An 18,094-nucleotide genomic window follows, 5' to 3' on the forward strand; every position below is an offset into this window, starting at 1 on the left:
TTCTCTGGTTTTCACAGTGATCTACGTAATTTAATGCTCACCCACACTCCTTGTTGTGAACTGCCTTCACCAGGGTTGGGAAGGGGAGCAGGAATCTTGCAAAGCCCTTGACCTAACCCGGTTGCTGCACAGGAATCTCTGTAAATGGGATCCTGGGCTGCTCCAGGCACTCACGGGCAGTGCCCTCCCGCCCCACAGAGCTTCCCTGCAGAGCTCTGTGCTTTCAGGCCCTCAAGGGGCAGTCCACCAGGTGGAAGCTCCTATAAAAGCTGAGATTTCGCTTCACCACATAGGAGAAAAAAATATCCTGGGGGCCATGGAGGAGCCTGAAGAGGAGGCAGGTGGGATGGAGGGGAGCACAGGGTAGACAAGGCTTATCCTCAAGTTGCCACTAGTGTCCTCAAGTTCCAAGAAACAGTATTGCCTGTGCTGTTTCCAGAATGCTAGTCACGGTAGTAGTGGCCGGCAGGGGGCTGTCCCTGTGAGACTGTGTGAGAGAATTAGGAAAAGAGAGAAACCCTGTTATTTTGTTTTCCATTCTCCATGTGACCTGCAGTATTTTTCCTCCTCCCGTAAGAAGTCAGCTTCCTCCCTCGCCATCCTCCCATGTGACCTACTTATCTGCTCCCTTGGAAGGAGGCACCCTGGAAGACATCCCAGTCTGGGGCGGTTCTGAGTCCTCAGAAACAAGCTCTTTAATAAGGAGAATCCAGAAGCTATAAAACTGGGGGGAAAGTATTAGGGAGGCTGGAAAACGTTGGAGAAGAAGGTAAATGGAGGCTAGTGGTGCCACAGCAGAGTATTCAGTGGTGTGCCATCAGCCCTCACGGCTGACTCATGCCATGACTAAGGGAAATTGGTCGTGGAGCCATCGAAGAGGGCAAATGTCAACTGCTGGAGAGACTGCATGGACAGAAGAACCAGGAAAATAAAGTCCAGCCTTCCAGGCTGACCACCTGTGCCCCTACTTCACAGAGCTGTGGTCTAATCTCTGAACCCTTTTCCTTATCTGCAAAATGAGGATAATAATTTTTATCTCAGAAGATTGATGAAAATACTAAATAATTTACTCTACCCTCTGTTACTCCCTAGAGAAAACTTGGGCAGATTTCAGAACAAAGGCACATAAAGGATAACGGCTACCATTTATTCCTAAGTACCCACTCCGTAAGAAGCCCTACATACGTAGTTTTCTCACTTAATTCTGTGAGGAATCGATTATGCTCATGTTACCAACAAGGAATCCAAGGCCCAGAGAAGTTAAATCACTTGTGCAAAGTCGCATAGCTAGCAAGCAGCCAGAACTGAGGCCCGTACCCATGTCTGTCTGGCTCAAGGCATATACTGATTGACTGTAACATCATTCGCCTTCAAGGATTTGCCAAAAACCCTTGTCCCCAGATCTCAAGTAAATTTAGAATGCTGAGTCAGATTGGGGCCGAAGGAATCAAAGAATAATTGGGTTATATAATGCTATGATTTTATGCTAATCTTGGCACTAAAGAGAGATTGCCTCGCAATCTGGAAAACTGTAACTGCCTATCTGGTCTCTAGCCACTGGGCCTCCAGTCTGGCCTCCCTCCAATCCATTCTCCTCACTGTAGCCACAGAGAACATTCTCCCGCTTCTCTCAGCAGTTCCCAGCTGCCCTCAGGATTATATCCAAACCCACTGGGGCCAGGGCTTGGCCTGTTCTTAGTAGGCCCTACCCCGTTTTTAAAATCAAATGCATTAAAATATACCCATGTCACTTACTAAATATGAATTCTACCATGTGAAATTTTTTAAACAATTGAGGATTTGAATTTTAGAATTATTAATTTAAATATTCATTTTTCCGATGTAGGTGTCAATACATTTTTTTCAGGTCTCAAATACTTGGGAAGCCCATAGCGCCAAGTACTGTGCATATAATGTCTAATGGTGAAACAGCCCCGTGTGCAGGCCCCGTCCCCCTGCCCTGTATGCCAGGCTTTCTGTAAATCCTTTTTCCTCTGCCTAGAACTTTGTTTCTGCACTGTACACTGCCCACACTATTCTCCCCTCCCTCCCTGCCCTGCAGTCTATTTATTTGGATGTAAGTTCATATATGCTTAATCTCTGTTTCCTCATCTGTAAAATGGGAATAGCAGTGATATTTCATAGATTAAGAAGATCGAGTAAGTTAATACACCAAAGCCTTTCTACACAAAGTATCCTGGGAGCTTGTTGGAAATGCAGAATCTCAGGCCCCACCCCAGAGGTATTGAATCAGAAACTGCATTTTACCAAGATCCCCTGCGATTCAGACCCACATTTATGTTTGAGGAACACTGCACTCACACACTGAGAACAATGTCTGTTATATAATAAGCACTCGATAAATGATGGCCAGTATTAAGGTGATGAAAGGTCAGGTTTTTACAGTTGTTTCTGGTTTTCCTTCTTACCTTACTTTAACTTGCTGACTCTAGTTCACTGGTACTCAAATGGTGGGAAACTCTGGTACCCTGGGAGCCGGCCCATGGCACTTCAGCTAATGCTGAGGCAGCACTGAAGACCAGGGTTCCTGCGTTCAGGCACCTTCACTCCATCTGCAGAGGGAGACAGACAAGGAAATGCGCAATTGCAATAGGTGGTATTATAAGGGCTATCAAAAACGGAAGCAGACGCGCTGGAACACCTTGCGGGGTCAAGGAAAGTGTTATCTAAGACCTGAGAGATGAGTTGGTAACTCAACATTCCCCCCCAAAAGTGGCAAAATAGTTTCTACTGGAAGAGTAGCCTGACTGCTCCCATGATGTGAGGGGGGAGCAAGTTCCAGAAAAGATGTGACCTCTTGGCTGATGGCAGAGTAGCTGCGGTGAGGCATGGCTCAAACTACCGCCGCTAAGAAGAAATGCTGGCTTTGGCTTCGTTGCAAAGCAGCCGCTCAGTGGCCGCACAATGCTTCATCTCTCCGAGCCTCGGTTTCCCCATCTCCAGCCCTAAAATGACGACACGCCCCACAGGTCTTGTGAGGATTAAGTGAGGGGACATGATGTGCAGTTCCAGGGACAAAGTCGTGTTCCCGAATCGGGTCTTTCTTCCCTTCTCCCCTCCCCAGTTTGTGAGCCGCGTCGCAGCGGAGCGGATGCAGGCCCGAGGGCTGGCGCGACTGCAGCTGCGACCCCTTCCTCCGCGGACTCAGGACGCCGCCCTCCCCTCCCCACCCGGCGCGAGGCTGGGAGGCTGCAGAGTCTCCAGACGGCCGCGCCGCCGGAGGGCGGGAAAGGAGGGTCACTGGGGGTCACAGGCGGTCACAGGCGGGGCGCTGTGGGCCAGAAGAACGGGCCTGGGGCGTTCCTGGAGCCCTCGGTGGCCCTTGCTGGGGGCTTGGGCAGCTGCAGGGGGACTGAGCGGCGCAGGCAGCAGGGGAGCCGGGTCCCGAGGTGAAGGCGCCGGTCCTCGGGAGGTGAAGGTTCCCGTAGCCCGCGGGCCGACTCGGGGGAATGGCGGCAACGCCCGGGCGCTGGGCGGAAGAGGCCGCGGCGGCCGGGCTAGCTGGGGAGGGAGGGCCGGGCCGGCGGGCGCGGAGTGGGGCGCGGAGTGGGGAGCGGAGTGGGGAGCGGGGCGGACGGGGCCGGGAGCGCGAGGGCGCAGGGCCCGCGGAAACCAGGTCAGCTGAAGCGGGAGCCGGGCGGGGGAACGGGGCCCCGAGCCACTTCCCGCATCCGGTCTGCGGCGCGCTCGGGCCCGGCTTTGAGCTCTGTCACGTGGCTTCATCTCTTCCTTCCCCCGCGGGAGGCCCAGGGCCGCCCTCACCTTTTCCCGAAGCAAAACGAGCCCCGCAGCTCCTTCGCCTTCGTCTCCCCCGGATCCCGCACTCCCAGCCCGCCCCCTCCGTGGGCAGCGCCGCCAGCCGCAGGGTCCGGGGAGCGCCAGTCTGGGCTATTTCGGTTCCTTTTTTCCTCCCAAAAGTCCTTGATTTCCTGCTGAGTTTTCCCTATAGGCTTCCCTTAGTTATTAATAAGAATAGCGCCGGGCGCGGTGGCTCACGCCGGTAATCCCAGCACTTTGACAGGCCGAGGCGGGCGGACCTGAGGTCAGGAGTTCGAGACCAGCCTGGCCAGCATGGCGAAACCCCGTCTCTACTAAAAATATAAAAATTAGCCGGGCGTGGTGGCGGGCGCCTGTAGTCCCAGCTGCCCTGGAGGCTGAGGCAGGAGAATGGGGTGAACCCGGGAGGCGGAGGTTGCAGTGAGCCAAGATTGCACCATTGCCCTCCAGCCTCAAAAACAAAAACAAAACTACCACTTCTGGGCCCTTTGTTTGAAGCAGGAATTTTGCATAGACTTTTTTTTCTCTCTGATTTTTTAGGGCCACAGTGTATTATTAACCCCGACTTACAGATGAGAAAACTTGAAGTTCAGGAAAGTTAATGTGCTCAAGGTCACAGCTAGTCAATGGCTCAACTGGATTCACATCTCAGGCTGTCAAACCGAAACTATGTGCCCTTTTCGGCCTTCCACGCCCCCACAAGGGGAGGCCATGCCAGGACCATGTCAAAAGGTGGTGTTCTGCTAGATTCTACCCTAAAGCAGCATTGTCCTCAAAGACAGATACTTTCTGAGGCAGTCTAGGAAATAACCTAGCTCCAGGGCAGTGTTGGAAGAGACTTCCCTTACAGCCTGTTTTTTTTTTTTTTTGAGACGGAGTCTCGCTCTGTCACCCAGGCTGGGGTGCAGTGGCGCTATCTCGGCTCACTGCAACCTCCACCTCCTGGGTTCAAGCGATTCTCCTGCCTCAGCCTCCTGAATAGCTGGGACTACAGGCGCCCGCTACCATACCCAGCTAAGTTTTTTGCATTTTTAGTAGAGACGGGGTTTCACCCTGTTAGCCAGGATGGTCTCGATATCCTGACCTCGTGATCTGCCCGCCTTGGCCTCCCAAAGTGCTGGGATTACAAGCGTGAGCCACCGCGCCCGGCCGTAGCCTGTTTCTTTAGCACAAGACTCTGATCAGAGCTAGTGATCTGGAATTCTTTCCTGACTTCCAGGAGAAGCATTTTGATTTGGGGCACACTCCTGCCATCCTCATGGCCTCTCCCCACTCCTTTCACCCTGGGGAGAAAAGTAGGCTTTGCTTTTGTCAGAGACTCTCCAACTGGAACCCACCTGCAGATCAAAGTAGACATCAACCTAGAGAATCTGCAAAGCAGGAGGTGGAGGGGGTTGGGTGGGGGGAGAGAAGGGAGACAGGAGGGGCAACTTAGTGCAGCCACTTTCCCATGCCCCCTTCCAAGTGGGAAGGTAGGGCTGTTCCAGAAGGGAGAAGCAGTAGTTTTGAAAAACAGTGAGCAGTCTGCACATGGAAGGCAGAATTTTTGTTCTGATGAGACATTAGTAAGGCAATGGCTGATTTTCATTATTTGAAAATAGTACAAGCACATTGTCAAATAATTTCACCTCATAAACAGGTTACATAAGAGAACAGCCTGAAAACCACCTGGAGGACCCATACCTTAAGAACTCTAGACACAGGCAAGGCAAACAATTTATGAAGATCACTTCTAACCCCAGTCTCCTAAATTGCAGCCTTCCTTCCATTCGTCTGGGACTGAAGTTGGGAGCGTTCTGCAGCATTAGAGCCACAGTGGAGGGGTTGGAGTGGGGTGGTGGAATGGGGGTGTGATTCTCCTTTTCTGTATGAGTAAACAAAACACAAACAGAACAATTAAAAATAAGAATGTGGCCTAGCACAATGACTCACACCTGTAATCCCAGCACTTTGGGAGGCCGAGGAGTACAAGACCAGCCTGGCTGACATAGTGAAGAGACGGGGGTCTCTACTAAAAATACAGATATTAGCCCTACGTGGGATGCTGAGGCACGAGAATCACTAGAACCCTAGAGGCTGAGGTTGCAGTGAGCCCATATTGCACCACTACACTCCAGCCTGGCTGGCAGGGCAAGACTCAGTCTCAAAAATAAAACAAAATAAAATAAAAACAGGACCATTAAGAAGAAAGGAGGAATAGAAGTCAAGTACCAGGGATGAATTAATGACTGTAGTTGGGACTAAAGGCCCTGCTGTCATTGAAAGGGAGGTCTGAATGAATTGTATTGGAAGAACTACACTTTAACTTTGCTCAGGCAAGGAGCCCAGAGGCCTACCTTTTTTTTAAAGCTTCAGTTGCCACATTTGTAAAACAAGGACTTTGGATATGATGGTTCTTAAACTGCCTCCAAGTTTGGAAACTTCTGATTCTAAGATGCCAAGATATTTTCATTAAGTGATGCCCAGTTCTTCCATCTCAGTACCTTGGTAATCATGTGACTGACTGCTCAGCTTTCCTGCTTTTGTGAGATCATTACTGCCAGTTCCAAGTGCATTTGGCTGCTAGAGAGCAAACATCCCGTGTGTGAACTGGGGATACATGTTGCTGTGACAGTAGATCTGGCACGTTGGAGGGATGCTGACTTAACCTGAAACAGCGCTAAACACAGTGCATCTCCAGTACACTATTTGGGGGCCTGGCCTGGGCAAAGCCTCCTAATTTGCTTTTAGATGGCATCAATCTTCATTCCTTAGGCCTTTGAAGAGCCAAGAATCAGAATCCTAGGAACCTTATACTTTGTACCTATGTTTCTATACAAGTTAGCGGGTCTACCCCTGCCGCTTTCAATCAGGTGGGATTTGTTGCACCTGGACCATCATTAGCCGGCTTAATAGCTGAAGTTGTACTTGATATGATCTAGGGTTGGGGCTGGAACCTGTCCTCAGGAGCACTTGCTGGGGAGATCTATGTATATCACTTGACTAACAGTCACAGCAAATGGTCCTGTTCTCTCAGAGCAGCCCACACATAGTTTCCAGAAGGCATCAGCAGCTCCTTATAGGTACCTCAAACCTGCAAGTCCATAAGCGGAGCCATAGTTAGGGTGGGAATGGGGATTTTTTTTTCTTTTCCATTCATTCTTACACAGCATTCTGAGTGCCATCACTGAGGCATACACAAAAAGTATTAAAAAAAGGTGGGGCACGGTGGCTCACGCCTGTAATCCCAGCACTTTGGGAGGCCGAGGCGGGCGGATCACGAGGTCAGGAGATCGAGACCATCCTGGCTAACACGGTGAAACCCTGTCCCTACTAAAAATACAAAAAACTTAGCCGGGTATGGTAGCGGGCACCTGTAGTCCCAGCTACTTGGGAGGCTGAAGCAGGAGAATGGCGTGAACCCCAGGGGTGGAACCTGCAGTGAGCTGGGATCACTCCACTGCACTCCAGCCTGGGTGACAGAGAGACTCCATCTCAAAAAAAATAAAAAATAAAAAAAGGAGAAAAAAAGAAGAGCACCTTCAGCATAGAGGTCAAGGACACAGACTCCTGAGCTAGACTATCCAGGCTTGAATCCTGGGTCTGTCACCTCCTTGCTGTGCTGTGTGACCTAGGGCAAGTTACTTCACCTCTCTGTGCCTCAATGTCTTGTAAGACTATTGTGAGGGTTAAATGAGTTAATTCATGTAAAGCACTATGAGCAATGACGGCCCCATATAAGTGTGACTATTACTGTGGCAAGTCCTATGGCAACTGACTTAGACATTTATTTAACATTAACTGCAGTTCTTTTTGAAAGGGAAAATACAGGAAATTACTGAGTTCTGCCACACTAGATTCTAACAAATGTCTGCGACTAGGGATACGTAGGAGGAAGGAAATAAACGGATGGACCAGGCCCTTGTTTCTTTTACTTCCTTCTACATAAAGGGTTTTGTACTGTGCCTGAATGCTTTAATTTTTTTGGACAAAATAATATGGATTGGAAATCTCTCCATGTCAGAATATATAGATCCACTTTATTATTTTTAACTGTTGCAGAGTATTACTTACTATGGATATACACTAGGTTATTTACATATTCCCCTATACTGATTGATACTGGTCTCATGTTCGCTGTGTACTGGATGTGGGAGGGAACATAGGTGCGAAAGCAGGTTTCAGCAGGGTTCCCAAGAGGTTTGTAATTTTGTGGGGGAATTCAAGACTTACATAAAATAATTGGAAACCAGTACAAGAACCTGTGTATAAAATATTTTTTTTTTTTTTTGAGACAGAGTCTTGCTGTCGCCCAGGCTGGAGTGCAGTGGCACGATCTCGGCTCACTGCAGGCTCCGCCCCCCGGGATTCACACCATTCTCCTGCCTCAGCCTCCCAAGTAGCTGGGACTCCAGGCGCCCGCCACCACACCCGGCTAATTTTTGTATTTTTAGTAGAGACGGGGTTTCACCGTGTTAGCCAGGATGGTCTCGATCTCCTGACCTCGTGATCCGCCCGCCTCGGCCTCCCAAAGTGCTGGGATTACAGGCATGAGCCACCACGCCCAGTCAAGGACCTGTGTATAAAATATTAAACTGGATTTAAAGCTAAGTGTCAATGCTAGTGTAATACTCAGTGGTGGGTGAAAAGATCAGATTTAATAGGAAATAACAACACAATGTATGCATATATTGGAGGGCCTGGCTCCTGGAAGCCCTGGCTGGAGTAGAGAGGAAATTTACCCTCTAGTTCTTCCAGCCTCCCTGAAAAATTACTCAACACAAGAAGGACAAGTCTACACTCCCTTAACAAGCTACAACACAGGAGCACACAGGTGTCTCTGCAGGAGGTGGAATGCAGCAGGCCTAGGTGCTCTCCTGCAGCTGGCCCGGCATGTGGGCAGCACCTTCCTCCTAAAGCATAGGGGTGCAGGGGAGAGTTCCCACTCCCACCTTCTGGTAGGGGCCTTTGTTGTTTTCCCTGAAGCACAAATGGTGCGGTCCTTCGAGGGACAGTGACTCTGCTGAAGGAGCTGGAATGAGAACTCCCTTTTTTTGAGGTCCTTAATCCTTTGTTTGGCCCTGATTCCTTGGGAAAGAACTCGCAGGGTTGTGAGAACAGTTGCCCCCATAGGGCCGAGCTGGGGACATTCTGTGCCTAGGTATTCATAAGCCAAGGCTGTATTTCTGTTACCCCACCCTAAGCACTAATCACTAACCTAAACCAGCAACACCTGGTTGCCATAGGGAATTGGGTTGTGTCAAATCCCACACTTAGCATTCCTTCTGCAAGGCCCTACCCAACGGCATTTGGGGTACATTAATTGGGGTAAACGTTTCTTTTTCTTTTTCTTTTTTTTTTGAGATAGAGTCTCACTCTGTCGCCCAGGCTGGAGTGCAATGGCACGATCTCAGCTCACCACAACCTCTGCCTCCCAGGTTCAAGTGATTCTTCTGCCTCAGCCTCCCGAGTAGCTTGGATTACAGGCATGCGCCACCACACCTGGCTAATTTTGTATTTTTAGTAGAGATGGGGTTTCTCCATGTTGGTCAGGCTGACCTCGAACTCCCGACCTAAGGTGATCCACCCACTTCGGCCTCCCAAAGTGCTAGGATTACAGGCGTAAGCCACCACGCCTGGCCTATTATTTATTTATTTTTATACAGAGTCTCGCTCTGTTGCCCGGGCTGGCGTGCAGTGGCACAGTCTTGGTGGCTCACTGCAACCTCTGCCTCCCAGGCTCAAGCGATTCTCCTGCCTCAGCCTCCTGAGTAGCTGGGATACAGGCACCTGCCACCATGCTTGGCTAATTTTTTTGTGTTTTATTACAGACAGCATTTCACCATGTTGGCCAGGCTGGTCTCGAACTCCTGACCTCAGATGATCTGCCTGCCTTGGCCTCCCAAAGTGCTGAGATTACAGGCGTGAGCCGCTGTGCCTGGCCCCTTTTCACTCTTTATTAATAGTGTCCTTTGGTGCACAAGTTCTGTATTTTGATGAAATCTAATTTATCTGTTTTTTTCTTTTGTTGCCTGCGATTTTGCTGTCATATTCTAGAAATCATTGCGAAGTCCAATGTCATGAAGATTTTTTAAGAGTTTTACAGTGTTAACTCTCAAGTTAGGTCTTTGGTTCATTTTGAGCTAGTTTCTGTATATGGCATAAGGTAAGGGTCCAGTTTCATTCTTTTGTATGTGGGACTATCCAGTTTTTCCAGCACCATTTACTGAAAAGATTATCCTTTCCCCATTGAGTGGTCTTGGAAGCCTTGCTGAAAATCAGTTTACCATATATGCAAGGGTTTATTTTGGGGCTTTATTCTATTCCACAGGTCTATATGTCTGCTCTATTGCATTTAAAGAAGTATACAGGGGCCGGGCGTGGTGGCTCATGCCTGTAATCCTAGCACTTTGGGAGGCCGAGGCAGGCAGATCACCTGAGGTCAGGAGTTCAAGACCAGCCTGGCCAACATGGTGAAACCCTGTCTCTAGTAAAAATACAAAACTTAGGATGTGGTGGCACGTGCCAGTAATCCCAGCTACTCAGGAGGCTGAGGCAGGAGGATCACTTGAACCAGAGAGGTGGAGGTTGCAGTGAGCCAAGATCATGCCACTGCACTCCAGCCTAGGCAACAAGAGCAAAACTCTATCTCAAAAAAAAAAAAAAAAAAAAAAAGTATATGGGGACTGGGTGCAGTGATTGACACCGGTAATCCCAGCACTTTGACAGGCCGATGGGGAAGGATTAGCCTGAGCCCAAGAATTCTAGACGGGCCTGGGCAACATGACCAGCTCCTGTCTCTATGTTTTAAAAAAGAAGTGTATGGTTTCTTCCAACCTCTTGTGCTTATACTATTCCCTCAAAGAGAAAGAGAATTAAGAGGAAATGTCTTCAATACAAAGGAATTTAATGCTATGGTGCCCTGGGTTTGAATGCTCTGAAGAGGGCAACACTCTGGAGGTGCCAATTTTCAGATGAGCATTTAAAATGTCAGGGTTGGGCAAACATTTTATTTTGTCTTGAACTCATCCCCCCTTAATATCTTAGGTACAACCGTTCTCTACATTTTCCCTCTGTGCCACTAAACTTAGATGGCCCAAGTCAGGATTGGGAGGAGACTGATTTTGAGTGTGTTTGGCCTTTACTGTAGAAGAAAAAGAACTGCAAGTAGGCCGGGCGCAGTGGCTCATGCCTGTCCATCCCAGCACTTTGGGAGGCCGAAGCAGGCGGATCACGAGGCCAGAAGTTCAAGACCACTCTGGCCAACATAGTGAAACTCCGTCTCTACTAAAACTACAAAAAAATTAGCCGGCTGTGGTGGTGTGCGCCTGTAATCCCAGCTACTAGGGAGGCTGAGGCAGGAGAATCATGTGAACCTGGGAGGCGGAGGTTGCAGTGAGCCGAGATCGTGCCATTGTACTCCAGCCCGGGAGACAGTGCAAAAAAAAAAAAAAAACTGCAACTAATCAACATTTATTTAGTGAGCACAACTTACGTGAGGCACTATAACTTACATAAGTTGTGCTCAACTCATGGTGGCTTATAGTCTATTTGGGAGTATATATATCAAGGCGTGACTTGGTAATTACTTGGAGATGGAGAAATGCAAATTGAAGTAGCTGGCCAAATATCCTAAGGTGGGGTCTTTTGGTTTTGTTAAAGAAGGATAAATTCAGATTCAGGAATGAATGTGAAGAAAACTGGGAATGAAACAGGCAGGAATGAGTAAGCTATGTGGGACAGTGCAAAGGCCTTTCTGACCAGATCAGACGAAGTGTGTGGCGGGGAAGCACAACTGGATAGGTGGGGTGGGGCCGAATTATAGGGGATTTTTAAATAACCAGGCAAAGGAATGTGTACTCGATTTAGCAGACAGTAGAAAACTCAAAAGTGGTTTGTTTTTTTTACACAGTCTCACTCTGTCGCCCAGAATAGAGTGCAGTGGGGCAGTCTTGGCTCGCTGCAACCTCTGCCTCCTGGGTTCAAATGATTCTCCTGCCTCAGCCTCTGAGTAGCTGGGACTACAGGCATGTGGCACCACGCTCGGCTAATTTTTGTATTTTAATAGAGATGGGATTTCGCCATGTTGGCCAGGCTGGTCTTGAACTCCTGGCCTCAAGTGACCTGCCCGCCTCAGCCTCCCAAAGTGCTGGGATTACAGATGAGCCACTGGGCCCAGCCTCAGAAGTTTTTGTTTTTTTTTTTGAGACGGAGTCTCGCTCTGTCGCCCAGGCTGGAGTGCAGTGGCGCAATCTCGACTCACTGCAAGCTCCGCCTCCCGGGTTCATGCCATTCTCCTGCCTCAGCCTCTCCAAGTAGCTGGGACTACAGGCGCCTGCCACCACGCCCGGCTAATTTTTTTTTTTTTTTTGTATTTTTAGTAGAGATGGGGTTTCACCGTGGTCTTGATCTCCTGACCTCGTGATCCGCCCGCCTCAGCCTCCCAAAGTGCTGGGATTACAAGCGTGAGCCACCGCGCCCGGCCAGAAGTTTTTAAATGACATGATTTTTTTTTTTTTTTTCAGAGACAGTCTCGTTCTGTTGCCCAGGTTGGAATGCAGTGGCACCATCTCTGCTCACTACAGCGTCCACCTCCTGGTGGAACCAGTGATTCTCCTGCCTCAGCCACCCAGGTAGCTGGGATCACAGGCACATGCCACCATGTCTGGCTAATTTTTGTATTTTTAGTAGAGACAGGGTTTCACCATGTTGGCCAGGTTGGTCTTGAACTGCTGACCTCAGGTGATCCATCCACCTTGGCCTCCCAAAGAGCTAGGATTACAGGTGTGAGCCACCACGTCCGGCCTTTTTTTTTTTTTAATGGAGGAGTGGGGCACAGTTTTAGGGAGGTTGGTTCAGGAAGGGATGCAATATAGATTAGAGGGCAGGAATTGATTCAGTTCTCAGAGAACTTCCCTGGAAAAGAAAGTCATAGATCTTGCCCCAAGCCCAATGCCAGACTGAGGTATATTTCACGACCTTTCTGATTGAAATCTACTGACAGAAAATACACTGGATCTAAGATCTTGTGAGATCTTGCCCAAGCTCAACCCGGCCCACTAACCTTTCGTGCTAATGGCATGAAATGCCCACACTCGGTTCTGGTTTGGGCTGGCACCCTCCCCGGCTTGCTTCACTGTGGTGCGATGTTTCCAAAGCTTCCACACTCCAGAAAGGGCTATAACTTTAGTTTCCTCATTTTTACAAAAGGTCAAGTTTTCAAAAGCTTAGATCTGCTGGGATTTGCCTATGTTGATGAAGGTACATGAAAACTGGGGGACATTGCAGTTGACCTTTAGAGCCCTCTCTCCACCCCCATCCCCATCTCCATTACCCCAGAGCTAAGCCTCCTCAGGACCTAGTACTTCTCTTCATTGAGTGTTTTCTCACACTGCTGAAAACTACCTGTGACTCATACAAGTGGTTCAAGCCCCTCAGTCCCAGACAGGAATGTTGAGTCTTGCCAGCTGACGTGTTGGGGTCACAAGAAAGAGAGAGCAAGTGTCCTGTGGGCTGGAATCAGGGGAGACGCACAGACACCCTGTGAACATTCCAGAGTGCGGGGCTGAAGAACGGCCTGAACGGAGCCGTTAGACTGATTTCCCTGTGGTCAGAGGCTAGCTGCAATTTTACCCTCCCTTCCCTGCCCAAACACTCCTGACATTGGAATTTCATCAAATGGCTACTGTATTTGGTTTTCAACCAGGACAAACAAAGAAAAGAGATTTGTTTTCCTGTCTGCTTTTGCTGAATGGAATCTCTGATTCTACTTACCAGCGTGCCTCAGACACCCTGGGGCTGGTTAGGACTTTAAAGTCTAGGCACACAGGACTCCCGGCTTTACTGAATGTTTTTCCATATCCTGAGCCCGGGTTCAAACTTCATCCTCCCGGTCCCCCACGTCCCTTCAATGTCTGATTAATTCTCCAGTCAGCGCCCTGCTAATAGTCCATCCACAAATTGCTATTTCAGCTGAACCTCCCCAAAACTTGAGCATCCTTACCAAATACCTTGGGCTTCCTCACAACCTGGTTATCTTCTCATCTGCATGCCTTTCTGGAATAATTTTGAAGTGTTAAAAAAAAATCTCCTCTAATTGTCCAGCGCATGCAGGAAGCTCAGCCCCTAAGGAGCATTGCAGAAATCTGGAGTTCTACTCTGTTTATACCTACATCTAGCCTTTCAGGGGTTTCAGACAGTTTCCTGGAAACATTTTGTGCTTTGTGTTTTTCATCTTTCTCTCGTAATTGAAAATGGGGTGAGGAGCAAGAAAGGGGATTGTGAATTACAATTACAAACAGTACACACATAACACAGGGACGATCTTTGCATTTCTCATTTCTGATCCCAGGGATCGAGAGGTAGAGGCAGGCCGGGTGCGGTGGCTCACGCCTGTAATCCCAGCACTTTGGAGGCCGAGGCAGGCGGATCACGAGGTCAAGAGATAGAAACCATCCTGGCCAACATGGTGAAACCCCGTCTGTACTAAAAATACAAAAATTAGCTGGGCGTGGTGGTGCGCACCTGTACTCCCAGCTGCTCGGGAGGCTGAGGCAGGGGAATTGCTCGAACCTGGGAGGCGGAGGTTGCAGTGAGCAGAGATCACGCTACTGCACTGCAGCCTGGTGACAGAGCGAGACTCCGTCGCAAAATAAATAAATAAAAATTAAAAAAAAAAAAAAAAAGGTAGAGGCAGCTCTCAGGTGAGTAAATTCGCAGATGCCCACGCATGTCTGGAGCATACCCCAGTGGTCATTAGAGACTGCCCAGCAGAGGCGGGAGGATCTTCCGTTTGGTTTTCTTTCAGAACGTCTGTCCGGAGAGCATCCTGTTCTGTTACATGCACATCCACCTCCGTCTCCAAATTACTAGGTTGAGCACAGTACCCAGTGCCTGGCCTTGAGTTAGAAATAGAAGATGAGCTGGCGAGTCCCGGCCCGAGGCTGTGACAGGGGCCATTACTGGGCCCATTCCCCGCCAACCTTTCTGCTGTTTAACTGACTCTCCTCCTTCCCCTCTAGATCCCAAGAGCTTGACCCCTACCTCTTGTAAGGCTTTTTGAAGTTTGCAAATGCACCCTTGATCCTAGCACGTACTTAAGAAGCGGCTCCCCACTAGAACGTCAGGCATGAAGCTGACCCCCTCTTCCTCTCGCACCGTTTGGGTCTGTGCACAGGGCCCGAGGCCTGCCGGGGAGGGCACGAGGGGGGCTGGGGCCTCTCCGGAGGGAGCCCGCTGCCCCGCCCAGGGCGTACGCCCCCAGCCTTTGAGGGAGGAAACTGAATGGGGCCACAGGCTGGCTTCCTTTGGGGATTTGCATTATACAGGCTATATTTAGAAGCAGCGAACGGGAGCGGTGGCTCACGCCTGTAATCCCAGCATTTTGGGAGGCCGAGGTGGGCAGATAACCTGAGGCCAGGAGTTCGAGACCAGCCTGGTCAACATGGTGAAACTCCGTCTGTACTAAAAATACAAAAAATTAGCCAGGTGTGGTGGCCGGAGCCTGCAGTCCCAGCTTCTCGGGAGGCTGAGGCAGGAGAATCGCTTGAACCTGGGGGATGGAGGTTGCAGTGAGCCGAGATCACACCACTGCACTCCAGCCTGGGCAACTGAGCGAGACTCTGTCTCAAAAAAAAAAAAAAAAAAACCCAAGAAAAAGAGAATAAAAAAAAATAGAAGCAGCTTTCTTGCTGATAGAAAGCACTGGCCCACTTTGCTATAATTACAACTGAAGAGTCACTTTCTTTCAAAAACTCTATTTTCAGATGTTTACCACTTTCTTGAAAAAGGAAAAAAAAAAATTGCCTCAAAGGCAGGCAGTCCCCAGGGCATTTCTGGTCTCCTGGGGAAGGAACCTAAGAGTGGTTTGGTAAAATTCCATTTTGCTATCTTGGTGTTACCTAAGGGCAGGAACCGAGGTGGGGCTTTGGTGACAGCAGGGACTGAAGACTGTTTCTTCATCATCCAGGGTGTCCAGTTGTTTTGTTTCCCTGGGCCACATTGGAAGAATTGTCTTGCCCCACACATAAAATACAGCAACACTAACAATGGCTGATAAACTTTTTAAAAATCGCAAAAAAACTTCATATATATATATATATTTTTTGTTGTTGTTGTTTTTTTTTGAGTTTTGCTCTTGTCACCCAGGCTGGAGTAAAACGGCGTGATCTTGGCTCACTGCAACCTCTGCCTCCCAGGTTCAAGCGATTCTCCTGCCTCAGTCTCCTGAGTAGCTGGGATTACAGTCATGTGCCACCAGGCCTGGCTAATTTTGTATTTTTAGTAGAGATGAGGTTTCTCCATGTTGGTCAGGCTGGTCTCAAACTCCCGACCTCAGGTGATCCGCCCGCCTCAGCCTCCCAAAATGCTGGGATTACAGGCATGAGTCGCCCGCGGCCCGACCAAGAACTCAATAATGTTTTAAGAAATTTACGGAATTTGTTTTGGGCCGCATTCAAAGCTGTCCTGGGCTGCACGGGGCCCACAGGCTTTGGGTTGGACAAGCTTGCTGGACTGTCATGAAGTTTTGAGTAGGTTAATTGTGTGGAGAGACCTGGAAGACAGGGTCCTGGGTTGTATCGTACTCTCTCCGCGATTGGACCTGTGCTCCCTCCACCCAGATAGCATCGCAGTGGCCAGTGGAGAACAGAGCCAGACTGCCTCGGTGCAAATCCCAGGCTCCTAGTCCTGTGGACCACTTACTCCTTGGGTGAACTTGGGAAGCTCTTCATCCTTTAGGCTTCAGTTTTCCCACATGTAAAATGAAGATAATAATGGGACCTATCTCAGAGGATCATTGTGAGGATTAAATGAATTACCACATGAAAAGGGTATCATTACCTGGAAAGGGGTCCCGATCCAGACTCCAAGAGGGAGGTTTTTCGGATCTTGTACAAAGAACTCTGGGACTGGTCCATAAAGTAAAGTGAAAGCGAGTTTACTAGAGAAGTAAAGAAACACGAAGAATGGCTATTTTTTATGGTTTATTTCTTGATCATATGCTAAACAAGGGGTGGGTTATTCATGAGCTTTTGGGCAAGGAGATGGAGATTTTCCCCCTCCCCCAGTTGGAGGTACTTGCCGTCCTTTCTTTTAGCCATATAGGATAATTTCCAGGTGTTGCGATGGCATATTGTAAACTGTCATGGCGCTGGTGGGAGTGTCTCTTAGCATGCTAATTGTATAATTAGATGTATATAATGAGCAGTGAGGACAACCAGAGGTACCTTTTGTCGTCGTCTTTTGGTTTTGGTGGGATTATTGGCCGGCTTCCTTACTGCACCCTGCCTTTACCAGCAGGGCCTTTGTGACCTGTATCTTGTGCTGACCTCCTATCTCATCCTGTGACTAAGAACGCCTGACCTCCTGGAATGCCACCCAGCAGGTCTCAGCCTCATTTTACCAGCCCCTGTTCAAGATGGAGTCATTCGGGTTCGAATGCCTCTGACATAGACACATATTATATATGCATTACCATGCTTGTTTTTTGCTTTCCCTGTCTGCAAAATGAGGAAATGCTATTAAACTGTTATGTTGGTCACTCTGTACCAGAGCCAGGAAGAGTGTCCATTGTGTGCCAGACTCTTGTAGGTGGTGCTGTGAGGAGACGCAGAAGTAAGGAAAGACCTGGCTCCTTCCTATGTACTCTGAGATCTGTATGAGGAGCCTTCCCCCTTCCCCTCTAGGAAGACTCCTCATGGAGCTCTCAGAGTACATACGAAGGGGAAACATCCACACCCAGTTTTCCCTGGTGGAAAGGTGTGACAGAGGCCTGCCAGAGGCTCATGGCCCCTTCTCCATCCAGATCAGCATCTCAGCTCAACCTGGGGATCCAATAAAGTGGTGCAGGGATCCTGCAGGCTCTGGCAAACTCAGCCTTGACCTTTGGATCCAGTTCTCTGTCCCCATGGCCAGTCTTTTCACTGCCAGGCCTTCTGTCTGGCACAGGGTGTGAAAGAGGAGCCGGCGGGGTGGGGGGGTGGGGGGTGGGTGCAGGGCGGGGAGGATGCAGCAGGGACAGGGACAGGACAGGAAGAACTTGGCCTAGCTGATTGAGATTTTTTTCTTTTTTGAGACGGAGTCTCTCGCTGTGTCGCTTAGGCTGGAGTGCAGTGGCCTAATTTTGGCTCACTGCAATCTCCACCTCCCGGGTCCAAGTGATTCTCCTGCCTCAGGCACCCAAGTAGCTGGGATTACGGGGCATGCGCCACTGTGCCCAGCTCCAGTTGAGATTTTGGCAGGGGTCTCTTGAGCAGCTGATGGGCTCCTGTCACTGTGCCCAAAGTCTGTCCCAGGCAATTCTGGCTCCACTTAAGCC

General features: G+C 49.3%; 1 pseudogene; it reads right to left on the bottom strand.

Annotated features, from left to right (window-relative positions):
• Positions 1 to 2,435: 2,435 nt before the first annotated feature.
• LOC115833885 lies at positions 2,436 to 15,738 on the bottom strand (annotated as a pseudogene).
• Positions 15,739 to 18,094: the final 2,356 nt, after the last annotated feature.

Source organism: Nomascus leucogenys, unplaced genomic scaffold, assembly GCF_006542625.1.
Source record: "Nomascus leucogenys isolate Asia unplaced genomic scaffold, Asia_NLE_v1 001863F_22021_qpd_obj, whole genome shotgun sequence".
NCBI lineage: Eukaryota > Metazoa > Chordata > Mammalia > Primates > Hylobatidae > Nomascus > Nomascus leucogenys.